Source organism: Dermacentor variabilis, chromosome 3 (assembly GCF_050947875.1).
Source record: "Dermacentor variabilis isolate Ectoservices chromosome 3, ASM5094787v1, whole genome shotgun sequence".
Lineage (NCBI taxonomy): Eukaryota > Metazoa > Arthropoda > Arachnida > Ixodida > Ixodidae > Dermacentor > Dermacentor variabilis.
The window spans coordinates 184538835-184557212 of record NC_134570.1 but is presented as its reverse complement, the minus strand read 5'-3'; the positions used below and the strand labels follow the sequence as shown (position 1 = coordinate 184557212).

The 18378-nt window shown below is 47.8% G+C and overlaps 1 long non-coding RNA gene across 1 annotated transcript in view; it reads left to right on the top strand.

The window, feature by feature from the left end:
* Positions 1–9705: 9705 nt before the first annotated feature.
* LOC142574358 (uncharacterized) overlaps positions 9706–18378 on the top strand; it is a 51081-nt gene continuing 42408 nt past the window's right edge. The window contains exons 1-2 of the long non-coding RNA XR_012826511.1: positions 9706–9799; positions 17416–17472. This is a non-coding gene — a long non-coding RNA (uncharacterized LOC142574358). The remainder of the gene's footprint in view (positions 9800–17415; positions 17473–18378) is intronic.

Here is an 18378-nt window from a genome sequence, read left to right as displayed (position 1 = left end):
CGGGGCCGGAATATGCGATATGGAGCCATAGATGTGCATTACAAAGACATTTCTGCCTTTGGTCTCACAAGTAGTATGTAGAATTTATCACGCTATCGTGAATGCACGTGAGCAAGGCAGTCTTGTTGATTGCACATGTATATTTTATTATGTATTTCATGTTATGTCACATTGATGTATGTATATAAACCACTTGACTTCCTTAAAGTCAGTTCAAAGTGGCGCTTGTGCCTGTTGTTCCCCAGTCCTCGTTCCAAGTGGTGCGCAAATAACATTGATAATGAATTGTAACCAACTAGCCCAACCAGTACCTTTCTGCACAACATGCAGTATATTCTTACACTTACCATGTGACGACTTACCAGAACATGACGCAGCGATCAGAATGCATGGGAAAACACGGGGAAGGCGAGATATGGAAGTACAAGGCGATGAGCAAAATGAGAAAAAGGTAAAAGCGGGAGCCAGTGTTTCGACAAGTGGACTTGTCTTTTTTCTTTCAAAAAGTTGTCGAAACCTTGGCTCCCACTTTTACTTTGTTGTCGTTTTGCTCATCGATCAGAAAAGCTGTTTTTACCTCGAGGCCCCAGAAGTATACAAAAAGGCGCCACTGCGCAGTGGCACCAACATCTAAGCCTCTAATTGGACAAGAAAACGTTGACGAGGAATATTCTCTTCATTCTCTTGTCGAATATGTCCTATAGGAATTTTTAACCCCATACGCGAACCTTTCTTTGGCACTCCAATATGGAGATGAGACAGTGCAAGCGTTTTAGAATTTCACTCGTAAGACTAAACAAATGAGAATTTCTTTGTTCTACGCTTTACATTAGGACCGAGAATACCACTGCTCAGACCTTATCTCTTTTAGCGTACACGATAACACGCAGTCCTACGTACACGATCACCCCTTTATCCATTGTGCACTATTACCTATCAACTGACTATTGAAATTGGCCACTTCGTGTATCCCAGGCCCCTGGCATCTGAACATGGTTGTGTGCAGTTTTAAAACGAGTAAACGACTTCTCGTATTGTCAGGCCAAATGGGTATCATGAACAAGAAGTTGCAACAGATCAAACAACCAGTTCTTTAGCCAACCAAACCTTGAGCGCACTGCTACGCTGCAGAAGTCACATATGAAGATGTATTTACAAGATAGACAAGCATGCATAAACAAGATGGCTGTTGAGGCCGATTCGAAATCTACTCGCCAAATTGTCTTCTGACTGGCGCCACTCTTGGTTGCGCCGTAACATAACCCCGGTGTGCAAAGGTGCCGTCGCATTGCTGACTTTAACGGAGGTGAACTCGCGGCAATCTAAGCCTTCGCCCAGAACACGTGGACAACGTTCGTCGGGACACGTGAGTTCAGTGGAGCGATGGCGTATTGGACATTGCCAAGCTGATGCAATATCGTCTAGGGCCCTGCGTAGTGCGGCAGCAGCTTTTCAGGCAAGCCGAAGCGGCGACATGGCGTGCAAAGGAGGAAAACGAACCCAGGAGGACGTCTAGCGTCCCGATGTCGGCTGTCGTACTGGACCTTCTGCGTGCCCTGAGACACAATGAGCCGGGAGACGGCAATCTGGCGTGCTGTGCTACCCCGGGCGAAGATGTCTTGAGCGCATTCACTGGGAGTGTCCGTCGTGGAAGGAAGCAGCGTGTCAAAGGACAAAGAACCGTGCCGGCCGAACATCTGGTCAATTGCTAAAGAGCGACCGGTCTCGTGGCGGTACGAATTATAGGCGAAGGTCAAGAAGGGTAACGTGCTGTCCCAATCACTATGGTTGTCAGGCACGTACATAGACAGAATTTCTACCCCCGTGCGATTCAGCCGCACTGTCAGTTCGTTTGTCTGCGGGTGATAGGCGGTGGAAGGCTTCTGCTCGGCAGAACAGGAGCGAAGTAGGTCTTCAATTACACTGGACAAGAAGGTACGGCCATGATCAGTGAGGAGCTGCCGGTGTGCGGCGTGATGGAGGATGACGTCATGTAAAAGGAAATCTGCCACGTTAGATGCACAGCTTGTGCGCAAAGCTCGTGTTATCGCGTACCGTGTCGCGTAATGAGTCCCGCTTATTACCCACTTATTCTCAGATTTTGACGTCGGAAAAAGGACGAGAAGATCGATACTGACGCGAAAGAATAATTTTGAGGGGACATCGAGGGGGCGGAGCCGTCCAGTAGGCAGCACAGCATTAGCTTTTTGCGGCGCTGACAGAGCGCACAGGCTGCAACACGTATAGGTTGACAAATCGGTACAGTTCTGGCCAGTAGAATCGCCACCGTACTCGGTCATAAGAATGCGAAACGCCGAGTTGGCCTGAAGTAGGGGCATCGTGAAACTGCTGAAGAACTGACGTCTGGAGATGGTGGGGTACAACGAGTAAAAATTCTGGTACTTCAGGGCGTAAGCTCCGATGGTGGACAACATCATCGCCGAACACGAACATGCGTATCGTGGGTTCGGAGTACCAAAAATTGAGGCGATCGATGAGAAGACGTAAGGAGTCGTCACGCCGTTGTTCAGTGTGGATGTCGTGCAGATCATGAATACCCAGGACGCAGGAGTCGGTGTCACGCTCATCATATTGAGGCTGGTCGACAGGGTAACGGGAGAGGCAGTCGGCGTCTTTGTGCAAACGGCCCGACTTAAAGGGAAGCTGAAAGGTTTTCCAGAAAAATTGAGTGAAGAGCAGTACGCCGTGGTTTTCAACCCTCTGAATTCGAATATCTCATCGAAATTGAGTGAAAGAAAGCGCAAACATATTTTATTTCGACTAAAGTGCAGCAGCAGACACGCCCAGCTCGCGCGCCTCGTTTCCGCCTGTGATTGGTCGGGCGCCTCGTCACGTCAACAATGGTGTTCGTCCGGACCGACTGCTGCTGCTACACACGAAGCACGGTGCAAAGTAGTTTGGTGGTGTTTTGATGAGACGGTCATGGAAATTTTCGAGAGCTTCCGTTTCTCTGAGGAGTTCGGCGTTAAGTCCAAAGTCTACGAGAGCGATTTTGCGCGCGACGGTGACGGGCGACGGCTTCGAGCGACAAAACTGGCCGTCGCTTGAACAAATCGCTCGGTGTTGTCGCTCGATCGCTCGTTTCTATAAATCTAGAACTCGTCACCCGCAAATGCTATGAGCGACTAGCCAATTGTGCGAAGCCGAAACTGGATGTACACAACTCAAATACTGCTGTTTGTCGCACTGAACGAGCAAACTATTGAATTTTACACGTACAAGAATAAGAACCTAGTGCACGACCAGAAATATTTTAGTCTCCTTCTTCAGTAAAATACATCAACTTAAATTGATAAAGCATGCGTCACGCTAGTTTCGGCGCATATATTGCTGCCCTCATACCGGGAAGTCGTCGCGCAAAGCCGTCACTCGCGTGGAGTTCGGCTTGCAGACGACGAGTGAACGCGACAGCCATGGCCTTGATTATAGCGCTGTAGCTGTCGCGTGCAAGATCACTTGTAAGGGGTTTATACTTGTACATACTACACGCACGTACATACTTGTACATACTACATGTACGAGCCGACTGCGAAGAGCCGGCCTCTCCAAGAAGCAAAAAATGCTGGTGCAAGCACTGCTTTCCACGCGAACGAAGGCGAATTGTTGGCATCTCCTTGTGTTGGAAATGTTCTTTGGCGAGTATGTTTTTTGCTAAGCTGCATTCAGCGTTCCAGTGAGTGCGTTTCCTGGCAAACAACTGTAGTGTTATGTTCCTGCATGCCTCCTCGTAGAACGTAAGCGGTGATGCGATCTTCAGCATTTGTGCACTGCCCCAAAGCTGGTTTAAACGCGGGAAAAGTTTACCGGCTGTTGTAGCACGTGTATTATAGAACCTTCATCAGCGCGCGATCCGCACGCCACTCGTAACTGGCGAATTCCGTGGGCTGCGTGAGATGGTCGGTTTCTTATGTGTGCGAGAGAAGGGGGAGTGCAGCGTCTTGGCGTGAGCAGGCTTTCCCACACATGCAAACTGTACGTTTGCACTGCGTTATGGTAGCTGCATGCAGGCTGTTTAACAACACACGTGCGAATAGAAAATTCGCGGCGCTTGGCGATGAAACCTGCGTCAAGGGCGATAAACATGCACCTTCCGTTCAGCGTGCTAACTATTTTTTTAGCAGAACCCAAAGCACGAATTATTGATAAACTCCGGTAGTAATCGTCACGGAAGTGGTTAGAGCACAACACTTGTTCTTGAGCGCTTGAAGTTGTTTCGCTTCACAGAAGCCTCCCACTTAGCTGAAAGCTTCTTGTCTTGCCGGAACTAATCGAACATCGGAATATCGTCGCGGCCGCTGGTGTTCGTGAAAGCGTAGGCTGCACAGAACGCCGGCATGATTGGCCTACAAGTTCAATTGATGCTGCGCACGTCAACTACCACTCCTATATACACACAAATAAAGGAATGTAGGGTCGAGCGAAGCAGATTAGGACGGCACGCACGCAGAAATAAGCCCGGTCAGGCACGGTCGCTGAGACTGCGAAGGAGCGGAACACCAGTGTTGAAGTCACTAAGCCGCGGTTTCCGGTCTCCGCTCGCATCGCCAGCGTCAGCAGCAGCGCGCGGCGCTCGACGGCGGGCGGAGCTACAGCGCAATTTTAACCGGCGATTGCGTCGCTCTTAAGTGAAAAATCCCCCCCAAAATTTTACCTTCATGGTTTATAGGCTTCCCGCATCCGTATATGAGCGTCTTATTGAATTCGACAGACTCTTCAGCTTCCCTTTAAGTAAAACAGCAAATTAGCATCAAGGAAAAAACCACTCAAAAAACACAAAGGACAAGAGGAGAGGTTCACACCACAACGACTGGACTATCAACTGGGACTACACCGATTCTAGTAAAGCTCAATTGATAGTCCAGTCGTTGTGGTGTGAACCTCTCCTCTTGTCCTTTGTGTTTTGACTGTTTTTTTCCTTCAAGTATGTACCAACTGGCCCAGATTTCATCCCTTCTGCAAAGCAAATTAAGTCTTGGAGCCGTAGCGCGTGGTGATCGGTAAGGACGGAAAATGTGCGGCCATACAAGTAGGGGCGGAATATGGCAACTGCCGAAACTAACGCCAGGCGCTGCCATTCGGTAATTGAGAAATTCCTCTCGACGGATGACAGGAGGCGGCTAGCGTATGCAGTTATGGGTTTGGCATTATGCTGCCCTTAAACAAGAACAGCCCCAATTCCATGGCCGCGGGCGTCTGTGTGAAGTTCAGTGCGACAGATGGATTATAATCAGCCAGCAATGGAGAGCAGTGAGCAAGTGTACGAGGGCGGGGAAGGCTTTGGCTTGAGCAAATCCCCATGTGAAAGCAACGTCCATCCTAAAGAAGTCAGTGAGTGGACGAGCGCTTTCGGCTAAATTTTTTATAAAATGACGGAAATATGAGGATAGTCCAAGACAGATTGTTATGTCTGCAGTGGAAGACGGAACAGGAAAGTTCTGGAGATCGCGAAACATGTCAGCGTCGTGTTGAATGCCAACGGCGCTGACGAGATGGCCAAGAACGGCAATTTGATGAAGTAAAAGTTGCACTTGGATGAGTTCAATTGCAGGTCGGCGCGTTGTACAACAGCAAGAATAGCCGATAGACGCGTTAGATGACTCATGAAAGTTAGTGCAGACTATGACATCGTCTAGATAGCACAGACAAACGGAACATTTATAGCCGAAGGTTAGGAATTCATCAATATTTCGAAGGTGGCCGGGGAATTACAAAGGCCGAACACCATAACTTTGAATTTGTAGAAGCCGTAAAGTGTTACGAATGAAGTTATCGCACGGTCCATGTCATTTACCGATAGTTGCCAATGGCCTTATCGGTGGTCTATCTATAAAAAAGTGCATGGCTCTGTTAGTGCAGTCCAAGGCGACATCAATACGAGGCAAGCGGTCGATATCCTTGCGTGTGATTTTGTTCATGTGTCTGTAATCCACACAAAAGCGCCAACCGCTGTCTTCAATCTTCACAAGGATAGCAGAGGACATCCACGAACAGCAAGATGGCTCGATAACGACTTTAGTCAACATTTTATCGCCTTCTCGCTGTGTCACTTGTCGTTCGGCATGCGAAACACGGTGCGGCCGGCGGCATATCGGATTCGCCTCCCCGAAGTAAATACGATGGGTGACCCCCAATTTCTGGCCTTAAGGGCGGCCGTCCAGGTCAAAATGTCACGGTAAGTTTCCAAAAGACGGCAGAGGTCAGCAGCTTGTGCCATAAGATCAGATGCAATCATCTTGCGAAGTTTGTCTGTGAGTGTCCGTGAATCGGAGGTTCCTGTAGATGGCGTTGGTATTAGGGCGTCAAGAGCCCATATCTCGCAATCGTTCACAGGCGAAATGTCGCCAAAGACATGCCTCTTCGAAGAATTTAAGTCTAGCAGTTAAAGTTAAGGAGAATGAGCGAAGTCTGATTGCCTGTAACAGGGAGCACGGAATGGGGAACGAACAAATTTATTTCAAGCACTATGTCAGCGGTAGGACATAATCGGTGACATGCGTAGTCGCTTGAGACGACAGGCGGGTGTCTTTGGGAGAGCATAACCGTGTTTGTGTGACTGGTGGACTATAGCAGCCGTGGGGCAGTTCAAGCTGAATGACACTAGATGGCCGTAAAAGAGGATTTAATGGGGCGATAAACATTCTAACCTAAGTGTAACGGCGTACGGACATTATTCCCTAACGGCAAATAAAACAGTCGTTAGGCGGCCCGCGATTCCAATGCGAGCCGTGCACATACCAAGCACGGTGGGCGCTGCTCCGTCGTTGACGTGGAGGGTGCGTTATGCAGTGGGTGTGAGAAACTTGTTCAGGCGTCGGCACAATATGGCACTCATCACAGATGCGGGCGCGCCATTGTCAATGAACGCTGCAACACTGACGTCATTGACTAAAACGTTCCTCAGTTTCTGCCTCGTCCGCAAAGTGATCAGAGAGTTTGGCTGTGGAGTCGTCAATGCTGCGTCACCTCCGGAAGCTGCATCGCTTAGTATTCCGGAGATGGGCGTGAGGGCTGTATCGGGGACGGTGGGCGACGAGCCTGCGGCGAGAGGTACGATGGTCGACGTGCTGTTGGCGAACAGGACTTGTGGCGTCGGAATGACAACGAGGGACCGTTCCAAGGGGCACGAGCATCATTGTTTGACAGCTGCGGTGCGAAAGGAGGCTGACAACGACGCTCGCTCTTTTCGGTGCTATAATAACGGGAGAATCGCAGTCGTAGAGGGGAGGAGACAGTACCTTTGTTACAAAGGTACTGTCTGTTAGAAAGGTACTGTTTGGCCGATCGTTTGCGGTTCGCCACTCGGCTGGATTCCAGTAGTGTGCAAGATAGCGCGGATCATTCGGTGGACCTGGGGCATGAGACAGCTGCGAAGCGGCCAGAGCACATGCAGAATGAACTCCAAGATTAGCGAGTTCTTGGCACACTATTGTCTGCACAAATGGTGCTGTAGGCAAGTTTGTCGGTTCACTGGAAAGGGGCAAAAGGACTGCAGAAGCCATGTCTTCAGGTTCTTGCTGGACTGTCCATGTCAAGTCATCTGACGATGATGGTCGCTGCACTCATAGCCTGTCGTCAGAAGAGGATGTCGCAGCTGTGTTCGGCGCACGTGCGGACGGTGTCGCCATGCGGCTGCTCTTGGCCCGCTCAAAGCGTTGGCACTCTTTTATGTTGTGTCGTAGTGCTTCACAATTTTTGCACATGAACAGGCGGAAATCATCGTCAGCGATTCCCTTCAGTACATGCCCAGCCTTGTCTGACTCAGCCACATCCTTGTTGGCTTTACGACACAGAGCCAGCGCTTCCTGGACGCTCATACGGCGCGATGAAGTCTTCCACGTCGATTTGGTCGGTGCTGTAGAACGTTCCTGGATCCCGTGGCTAAGCCAGCACTAAGCCGCAATGTGGGCCGTGACACGTCGGTTCCTGTTTTGTCTGTCATGTTCAGTCCGAGGTGACCAATTCTGTGGAGTCCGCTGTTCTCATCGTTGCCCTGCAGCTCTCACCAATTTGTTACGTTGCGAAAGCCACGTATCAAGATGTACTTAGAGTATTTACAAGAGAGACAACAATGCTTAAAGAATATAGCTGTCGAGATTGATTCCAGATCTACACTACAAAATCGTCTTTTTCTGACTGGCGACCCTCTTGTTTGCACCATAACGATATTGTTTTTTATCTTTGACGCTTCACATTGATCGCAATGCTATGCACCCTATATGATATTTAAATTAGAATCGCGTGCCGATATCGAAATAAGCACTCTCTTATGAAAGGAACAACTTACATTAGTAAGTGCGTGACACGATTTATTAATTGCTTTCCATGGCACTCTCCTGCTCCGACCCCTTGTATATAACACACCTAACATAAAGCAACATGTTCCATTTGCCCACCCCTCCCACATTCTATTATTTACGCAAGGTTCCCCAGCCTCCATAGTATCACATTGTTTGGGCTAACCTTTAGTATTTATATCTAAGGGTGGCTAACGGAGAGCTCCCATGTATAAACACGTCGTTCGGTAAATGCACGCGCGTTGTTTACGTGGGGAAAAATAACGAATTGTATTATTCAATAATTTAATCAATAAGCCCATATATGTTACTGATGCTATCTGTTTTGCTTAGCCATAGGTTCGTTCCGCTGTTTCATTTCGCTTTGAAGAAACGGTATATATTAAAATGTGTTACCAGTTATGTTTGAGGGTTCATCCCTTCATCTTAAGGAAAGTCGGAAGCCTTGGGTTGGTGGCGATGTGCATTTGTAGACATACACCACCAAATATAGTTTAAAGAATTACATCAATTATATGGTGTGTATTTTCAAATGTCCCAATCATCCAACATTCTCAACAGAAAAAAAACACTTAATGTAGCCGCACTACTCTACCAACGTGACTCCGTTTGTGCTCGGACTAAGGATTGCATACAACGTACGGACCCTCAGCGATCGAATAGAAAACCCTTCACAGCCAAGACTATGTTTGCGGACAGCATTTGCAGCCTGAGAGATCAGTTAGAAAATTGCCTACTGTTTTGACTACTTCATTTGGTCCTGCCATTTGCTTACATAGAGGAAATACTCAAAGAAAATTGATAGGTCAGGCCTAACTAGAGGCTTAGACGACGGGTGAGGAGAAGCGGAGAGCGTGACGTTCGACTAAACTTTTATGGGAAGGTTAGAACACCCCTCTCCTTTTCCTGCTCTACTTAAAGCCTTGAATGCTTTTAAAACACGCCGGAGACGGGGCTCATACGCAATACATTTTACTTCAGTTTACGAACAGCAGGATAGTTAGGTCAATTCAGAAAGTGTTGCGCTTGGTACAATAATAAGGTTTTTATTGTACGTTGTTCATCATATCATGTTCGATTTCAAGTGTGCTTCAAGCACCGTTGGCGAAACGGCAGCTGTTACACAGATTATTGTTATCTGCTCAAGATTTGTGTTTTATATGTTGGAAATATTGCGTGGAACGAGGTAAGTGTTTGTAGCCAGGCAATGCAAAAGTGCACTATTGTTCCGTTCCGCATGTAAGTGGTTCATGGCTTACAAGTTTCTCCTCCTACGACGACGTATTAATGCGAATAAAGAAAGAAAACACAATGACACATTTGTACTGACCACATGTGAGCGGTGACATTTGTTGTGCCTATTGAGTCACTTCTACAGTTGCTGCTTCATATCCCACTGTGAAGTCGATGAGAAAGTCTTGGGTCCGATTCATTTGTTTTTCTTTTTCAAGTAATCTGCTCCTATATCTGCAGTGAAGTTAACGGTAAGTCATGAACCAAGCTGCCTTACTTAGCTGTGCCTGTTCTGTGTATGCATCACAGGAGTTTTTTTGACATGACATATTAGTAACGTACAGACGAGGCAAACAACGTGTGGCTCCGTATACAAACTGCTGCAGAATGTAAATAAGTGTTCAATGGACCACACATAACTATGAAGTATGTGTTCAGCAGCCTATGTATCATGACTACTGTAAAGGATAGCCTATCAAAACAAAGTAATGCCGCGGTGGTTTAGACGACATGGCGTGGCTCTGCTAAGCCTGATGCCACGGGATGAAATCTCTGCGTTGGCCATTGTTTAGCAAGGAGATCTTTTCTTAGTTGTTCATTTGTTTTGCGCACTGCTGAATCATCAGCACTAGGTTCTTTACCACATATCCTTTTCTGCGTTTATTGCAACGAACAATAGCGGTAGGACGCCGCCGAACAAGGGTGCAAGTAGCAGCTATACCTGTAGTTCTCCAATTGAACAAGAACTTTCATTCTGCCATTCCTTAACCAATGTGGCCGATACGCTTTGCGGCAAGTGGGCAGATTGATCTCGGCAATACAAATATTCCCTGCAATTTAATGGTGGCAATCTATGTAAATTGCGAGTATGTCGCCAAAAGTGAGGCTGAATTGTTCCCTTAGGCCGTCGGTCTGAGGATACAACACAATATATGTGGGGAGAACTGTAAGGCATGCATGGATGAGATATTCACTGACAAGGAACAAAGAAAAGGACTGTTTCTGTTGTGTAACAGTTCCTGGACGCCGGACTAAATACGTACGAGTAAAACATCAAGGTCACGACTGCTACCTATTGGAAGTATATCAGTTTCCGCCTGTCGCATGACATGGGCTACAACAATAGAGATCAGATGGTTTGTAGGAACAGAGCGCCGAAGAAGGCCATACTGGTCGATTCTAACACGAGGAAAAAGAGGAAGAGGCTACAGAGGACGTGGCGTATGGTGCAATATGTTCGATTTTCGTTGCATGCGGGACGATAGGATGCATTTGCCGACAAATGCGTAAATACCGCGTCATTACTAGAGCTCGGGAAAGGGGGCTGATGATGCTGATGCGTTGCTAGCAGATCACCGTGACCAAGGTATAAATGTACCACACAAACATATATATACACGTGGCGAAGTGCCCACACCAACCGTTCTCCACCGTCAGTCGGATAGTTGCATCCTGTATAACACAAAGCATGCCTGATGGCGACGAGCATGGGAGAATACCGCCGTTGCAGAGGAGTAAAGACCATTCAGGAGAGATACGATTCAGTAATATTTTCGCTGATAAGAAGCCATATCAGTGACGATGAGCGAAGCCAGCAAAAAGTTGACATTGGAAGGAATTGGAACGCTTGCACTTAAAGTAGTAGATGACGTTAATATCGAATTCCTGCAGACGGAGTGTAGATCGGCCTTTACGTAAACATACGAATAAAGCGCGTGATTGTAGGTGGTAAACGTTGGAAGACCGAAAAAAAAACCGGAGTACAGAACAATTATTCTATATATCTTAACAGTATGGAAACACTCTATTTCGACGAATAGTAATTGGCTGTAGCTTCGACATGGGAGTGGCTCGTATAGTTGTTAGCGTAACAAAAAGAATTGAAGCTTGCGGTAGGCACTACAACCGCCAAGGCGGGCGCCGGTGATGATACATCACGAAAGAACAATATGACCTCGAAGACTAGCAGTCTTAGTACGAACGCTTAAGCGCCCACAATATGTGGGATGACCGGACGAAACTTAGAAATCTTATATTTTAATTCGAAGACATTGTCCGCCTGTGGTTCAAGAATTACGAATCTGAAATCTCCCGAGTTGGTCTGCATTCAAGACTCATTTCATCAATTTATTGGGTCGCTCTATTGTCCACAAAAGACGCGCCTTACAGCACGTAAACCGCCTGGCACAGTAGCCAGATGATACGGTTCCCATGTATATTGACAATGTCTTTGTCTTTTTCAGCCGTGGTAGTCGTACAATGACGAACCATGAGAATATGAAACATAATCTTAAGGACATTGATAGCGATGCCTTTCAAATGCTCCTTCACATGAGTCCAGTCAGTGTCGCCGCACCCCGTAATTGTGTCAGAGTTCCAACGAATAGCGCCGCCAATGTAACATCTACAGCCAAGACATACCATAAGCATATTCCTTCTCGGTCATTTCAGCTGCCCCTTGCCATGCCGTTCCTTCTGCGCTCGTGTCTAAGGTCAAGGATTTCATTCGAGACCAATTGGCACGCCAGCTGTCGCCGATGCCTTACAGCCAGGAGCCTGCCCCAACTCTGACTTTGCCGTGTAACAACACATTGATGCCCAGATATTTGAAGGACTTCCACTTGTTCGCCAACTAGCTTCTGTGACGGCACAAGTCCTTACGCGCATACTCTCCACACTATTGACGCCTGCGACGGCACCGCTCTTCTATGTCGACCGCGAGCCTGTAGTCACTATTCCACGGCTCAACTACGCTGCCCAAATACACGGCCACCCCTACCGTCATATTCCGTTCACACGCCAAAGCAGTCAGCCCTTTGTCCCGTTCAAGGGCAGTCGCCTCAGGCTGCTCAGCTTCTTCGTCGAGCCGACACATGACGCAAGCACTACACTACACTACAGGCATACTGCTTCGCCTGTGAAATATCCGGCCACGTTGTGCTCTTCTGTCGTCGCCACATAGCCTGAAACCATCGCGCCTTCGATGAGTTTCGCTACGCGACACGCTTGTATCAACGTTCCTGATCACCCTAAGCACCTATTTCTGCCGTTCGCTGTGCTCACTCTCACGTCCACATCCACCTTGATGGTAATGCGTAATCCGGACCGGTACCCAGTGACCATACTGCCTAGTTTTAGATTAGAATTCGTGGGAACTGTCGCCGTGTATTTAAGATATTTGCATTCATGATGCTGCCGCCGATTTACATACTGACGCCATAACTATTGTGTCATCAACACCTCCTTCAGCTGCTTTTACTCAGCCATAGCCGCAGACCTCCAGTCATCTTATCGCCCCCAACTTCTTTTCTTCCTTGAGTAGCTTGTTTTTTTCATTCGACCCAACCATCCTTCTGTCAAATGACGCGCGTCTGTTATACCATAAACACTGGTTCACATTCCCCCTTGCGACAGCGTGCGTATCGCGTATCCGCAGAATAGTGCCCACTTATCACGGAACGATTGGACGACATGCTGTAGCGTGGCATCATTAAGCTTCCTGAAAGTCATTGGCTTTCACCTGTAGTTCTAGGGCAGAAAAAGTTATCTTCATTGGAATTTGCGTTCGTTATTACAGCCTTACGAAGTTTACACGAAAATACGCTTACCCAATGCCTCGGATCGACGACGCTCTTGATTGCCTGCAAGGTGCACAATGTTCCTAATCTTTAGATCTTCGTTCCACCTATTGGCAGGTTCCGGTGGTGAGGCTTACCGAGCAAAGGTAGCTTTCGAAACACGCGATGGCCTGTACGAGTTAAACGTTATGTCGTTCAGGCTGAGGAATTCGCCCGCTACATTTGAGAGCATGATTGGTACAATCCTTCGTGGCCACAAGTGGAAAACGTGACAATGTGACCTAGGGAGCTATAACTTAAATCTAGTCCAAACTTTTCTATTCCAATTCCACAATCAGCCCTCTGCGATTGGTGAGAAACTTTTTTGGACTACTCCCCCTTCCCCTGCCTGTCACGCGACGTCACGAAAACCACGATAGCTACCCATCTAATATGGTGTCGACGCACTGATTATGCACGATTTCACTGAACATAACAAAAATAGTTATTTCTATATTCGACACCTTTTCGCCATTAGCCCTCGGCTATTGCTCAAAAGTTTTCGTGCTGCACCCACTTCACCTGCCTGTCACGCGACGTCACAAAACCTCAAAAACTCGCCGCGCCCAAGTGACGTGTACGCGTTAAAGATGCATTAATATGCCGAACAAAGCTGAATTGTATTCTGAATAGCCCCAGGCTGCCCCGTTCCGAAAGGAATAAAAGATGGCTGCCGCCGATGGCTCAGGCACTGGCTACTCGCATCTGCGGGAGAGCATGGGTTTATTTGCGTGTAATAAAATTTTTTTCCGTGGCCATGTAACGTTTTCGAGCACTTGCGGCACGTTTACGCCCTCATTCTGCCAATTATTCTTTGTTGAGTATCCGTTTTAGCGTCATTGTTAAGCATCCGTTGCATGCCGCCACGGTTGTCGACGAGCCACCGTAAGCTAAGTCAGGGAAAACAGACCAATCACACATGCCGGCACCACCCCCCTCAATCGGTTATCGATTTTCAGTGAAGTGGCTCGGTCCCACCGAATCTCTTTCCGTGCTCCTCGCCTCTTGCGTGCTCCTCGCCTCTTGTGAACCAATTAGATAAGACAATCCGCACAGTGTAGGCAACGTTATTCGTTTTTCACGCAAACAAAAGTGACCTCCTATGAACGAGGAGAGCCTTTTATTGGTCTGTTGAGACAACCCTGCGGGTGACCGCCCGATGCTTGCGTCAGCAATTACGTAAATTTGACGTCAGAAGATTGGAATAAAAGCATGTTGGAATAGTTTTGCCATATAAGGACCCTGGATATCATAGTTGTTTTCTCAAAGGATTATCCCACACACGTCATCCATCTGCACGACATCCTAATTTGACTCACATCAGCTGGTCTGCAGCTAAACTAAAGAAGTACCATTTCTCTGCCCTGGCGATTCCTTAGGTCGAATATGTGGTGGTAGGAAACGAAAAGGCGACACAGAGCTGCTGCTTGCTCCGGTAGTAGGTCCGAAGTGATCATAGGACGAAATGTTGCGTCAGGGCAAATAGCTTCCTTTGGACATGGTGAAGAACCTGAGCCAACGTCTACGGAAAACGTCGTCACCTGGTCATCTCCGATAGCACGGAGCGTTGCAACCGATATGCCTTCAGGTAGAACTTCCTTTGTCAGGCCGAAATTAACGACAGAGAGGCACGACCGGTTATCGTCGAAGGTGACGACGGAGATGGGCACAGTGATATTGCGCATCAAAAGGACATCAGGAACAGGTCTGGCGACGCTAATCACCATCGGGCACAGGAAAACATGATACCAAATCTACGAAAGTCAAACCTTTGGGCGGCAGGCGGACGAAGGCGGTTGCACTAAAGTTGTTCGTACGTTCGGCACGAATATGCGCCAGTAGAGGAAGTTCGAGGCAAAGGGTACCGGCAGAACTGTCGATCAAAGTTGAATGCGCCGCAAGAAAGTAGTCCGAGGATTAGGTCATGGGGACAATTAGTCAGCAATCTAAAAAGAACAGTGAAAAGAAAAAGAACGTTGCTTCCAGCAATACTTATATGGGAAATACACATTCCTGTGACGTAAACAGTGCTGTCATCGACCACGCGTACGGCTAGAGTAGTAGGAGGCGTGAGAACGTTCCTCAGTCGACGAGGAAGGTTACAACTCATTATGGACACCTGGGCTCCAGTATCTATTACCGCCGTCAAAGGGACACCGTCGACGTGACCATCAAGTAAGTTCTGGTTCGTTGGGACCGTCACACGACAACTTCAACACGACGAAGATAATGCAGCGCTACCTCCAGGAGCTGCACGGTCTAGTTTTCCGTCCGGGATGGTCGATAATTGGTCGGCAACGAATAGCGGCGTGGCTGGGGTGACTGGGACCGACGGCGCTGAAGTAACGGCGAGAGAGCACAACGACTGACATGGACGGATACGTCAGAGGATATGTCGGAGGCACACGACTAGGCGAGTAACGGTGCGGGTCAGCATATGGGCGAGGAGACGGGGAAAAGATCTCGAATACGGCGATGTCCAAGAGGTGCGGCACTGGCGAGTGACGTGGCCAGTGCGGAGGCAACGGAAGCTAATGGGCTTGTCGTCCGGATTCTCCACTCGGTAGGGTTGCGGTATCTGGGTGGGGAATACAGACCGCCGTGGAGTGAAGCAGTCGGCACTGGTCGGGGGTCAGGTCGGGAGACGGAGCAGGCAGCAGGAAAACCAAGATTATAAGTTCTTGCCGTACAACTGCCTGAAGGAGAGAGCTCGATAAGCTGGTTGGTCAATGGTGGGTTCAAGTGGGCGTGACTGGAATAGCACAGGGCTTGTAGCCTCGAGCTCGCGGCGAACAATACGCGTGACGTGCTCATTAAAGGGTGGTGATGCGGCAAGGTCAACCCAAGACGACGTCGCAGCCATGTTAGGGAGCCGGCAGAACTGTTGAATCACGCGGAGGCTTTCCGCCAGCTCAAATCGGCGGCATTCCTTAACCATGGCGTCGATGGTGGACACATTGTTGAAGAACACCAAGTTGAAGGCGTCGTCCTTGATCCCTTTGAGTACGTGGCTGGCTTTGTCAACCTCGGCCATTTCTTCGTCAATTTTCCGGCAAGAGTGAGCACGTCTTGTATCTACTAGACATGCGATTCAGTATGTCTGAACTCCGGTAGCAAGCTCTTTTCTAGCAGGCAGCTGGCGACCGGTGGGATTTCCGAAGCGGTCGACGAGCTTCTCTTTGACAGCATCCCAGCCGGAGATCTCGTCCTCGTGTGACCGGAACCAGACACGAGGAGTTCCGCCCAAGTAGAATAGGACATTGGCTAGCATAATTGTAGGGTCCCAGCGGTTTGCTTTGCTAACACGCTCATACAGCTTGAGCCAGTCGTCGACGTCGACATTATCTTGGCCGGAAAATATGCCAGGATCGCGGGGATTGGAAACGGTAATGTACGTTGTCGTCGGGGTCGCAGGAGTAGAGGTGTCGTCACCAGGAGCCATGGGGGAAAGCCGGACGGTGCGGCCGCTGCGGAGCTGCGTGGCGAGCACGAGGAATGGCACCCTCCACGAAAACGTTGCGCGAACAAAGGATTAAGACAGGAGACTATCTACAAAGTATATTTACAAAAGGTAACTGTAGCACTGGCCAGTTCAGCCGACAACTTGAGAGCCAGAGAGCGTTCGTGGTCTTCGTCGGGGCGCCCACGCGCATTGGCCGCAAGAAACACGCAATATGCATGTATCAGTATTTTATTTTATGTTGTTGAGAAATATTGGTGTCTGTCGGGTACTGCACCGTTTAAAATGGAGCAGCGCACATTCAGATACAAGGTAGTTTTCTGAGCGCAGCTTTTGAATGAATTTTTTATTATCAGGAACTATAGAGACACGGGAATGCCTTCCAAACTACCAATGTGTATATTATTTTCCTTTTAACGTGTAACCGGTTGCTTTTTACGACACAGTGCCTATATTTATTGGTTACTGACCGTGCTCTCACAACCAGCTTTATTTCAGCCCAATAACGAACCGTATATCAGCATTTCTTACTATACATGGAAACTGTATAATAGCATCAGTATCACAAAATGAGGACATTCACATTGGGATGTCGGTGAACTTTTATTACTTTAGTTAGGCGTTCGTTTGTTGTTGTGGATACGTACAGGCAAAAATAAAAGAAAAGGAAGCATTCAACACCTAACGTTCTATGAGTTTATTTCAACACACACGAAGCTGAAAAAATATCGCTTATTGACAAGTATAGCACTCTTTGGGACCTTCATTTGGCTGTCTTTATATCTTACAGGAATGCGTCGCCTTATATTCATGATCTTCGGCGCTTTAGCGCTGTTCTTGCTGTGTGGTGAGTATTTCTGTAAGGCATATTTATTGCGAATTGGTGAACTTCGCGAAATATGCAACAGTGCCAGTGTTCATCTGTCGTTGCACGGCTTTACCTCAAACTACTACGATTTCACGGGGTAACGCCTGAATAGTGCTGGTGGCTCGGCAGAAATCAATCAGGAAAGATTGATGAGGGTGCGTTTTTGTTTTATCGTAAGATAAAACGTAAATAATACAATATAGCAGCCTAATTCTTTCGTTAATTTAACATTGAATTCTTCCTACTCGTAATGGCACTTTGGCACCATTTATATGTCTTCTAATATTATTATAAACAAAATATATTTGACACAATAGTGCCGAAAGCGGAGACAGTCAGTACGCAATTACAAGGTGGAAAGCAGCGAAAAACTCAAAGTGTACAGCAAGAATACCAACAGGATCAGGTTTAAAATAAAAACAGATTTTTTATCACGGGAAATAAAGCCGTAAAAGCGAAAGCCCGCTTGTCTGGGCACAATGCTAATCCATAGGGAAGAGTAAAGAAACGCTAACTAGGACGTAGAAAGAATTAAGGAAAAAAACATACACAAACAATAAATTTTCGCACTTGTGTACGTGCCTGCCTAGCTTACGACTTTTATCCTTCCTGATTGATCAAATGGATGGACTTAGAATGGATAGACTTAGCCTCAGTTCTCTGCAGTTGAGGTATACATTATAGGACGCCCGTCATGAGCCATTGCCCAAAAAGGTGAATATTACCCTCAAATCTTCTTCAGTCCTGTTTAGCATGTCACAGTTTACGAATGTACTTACAGTCAAGGGCTTATGTGACTGACGTCTTAAGAGAATGGCTTCTGTGTATGGCGTCAGCATTTTCAGCGGGCGGAGAACGAGAAACGCCCGTGTACCGTGCATTTCG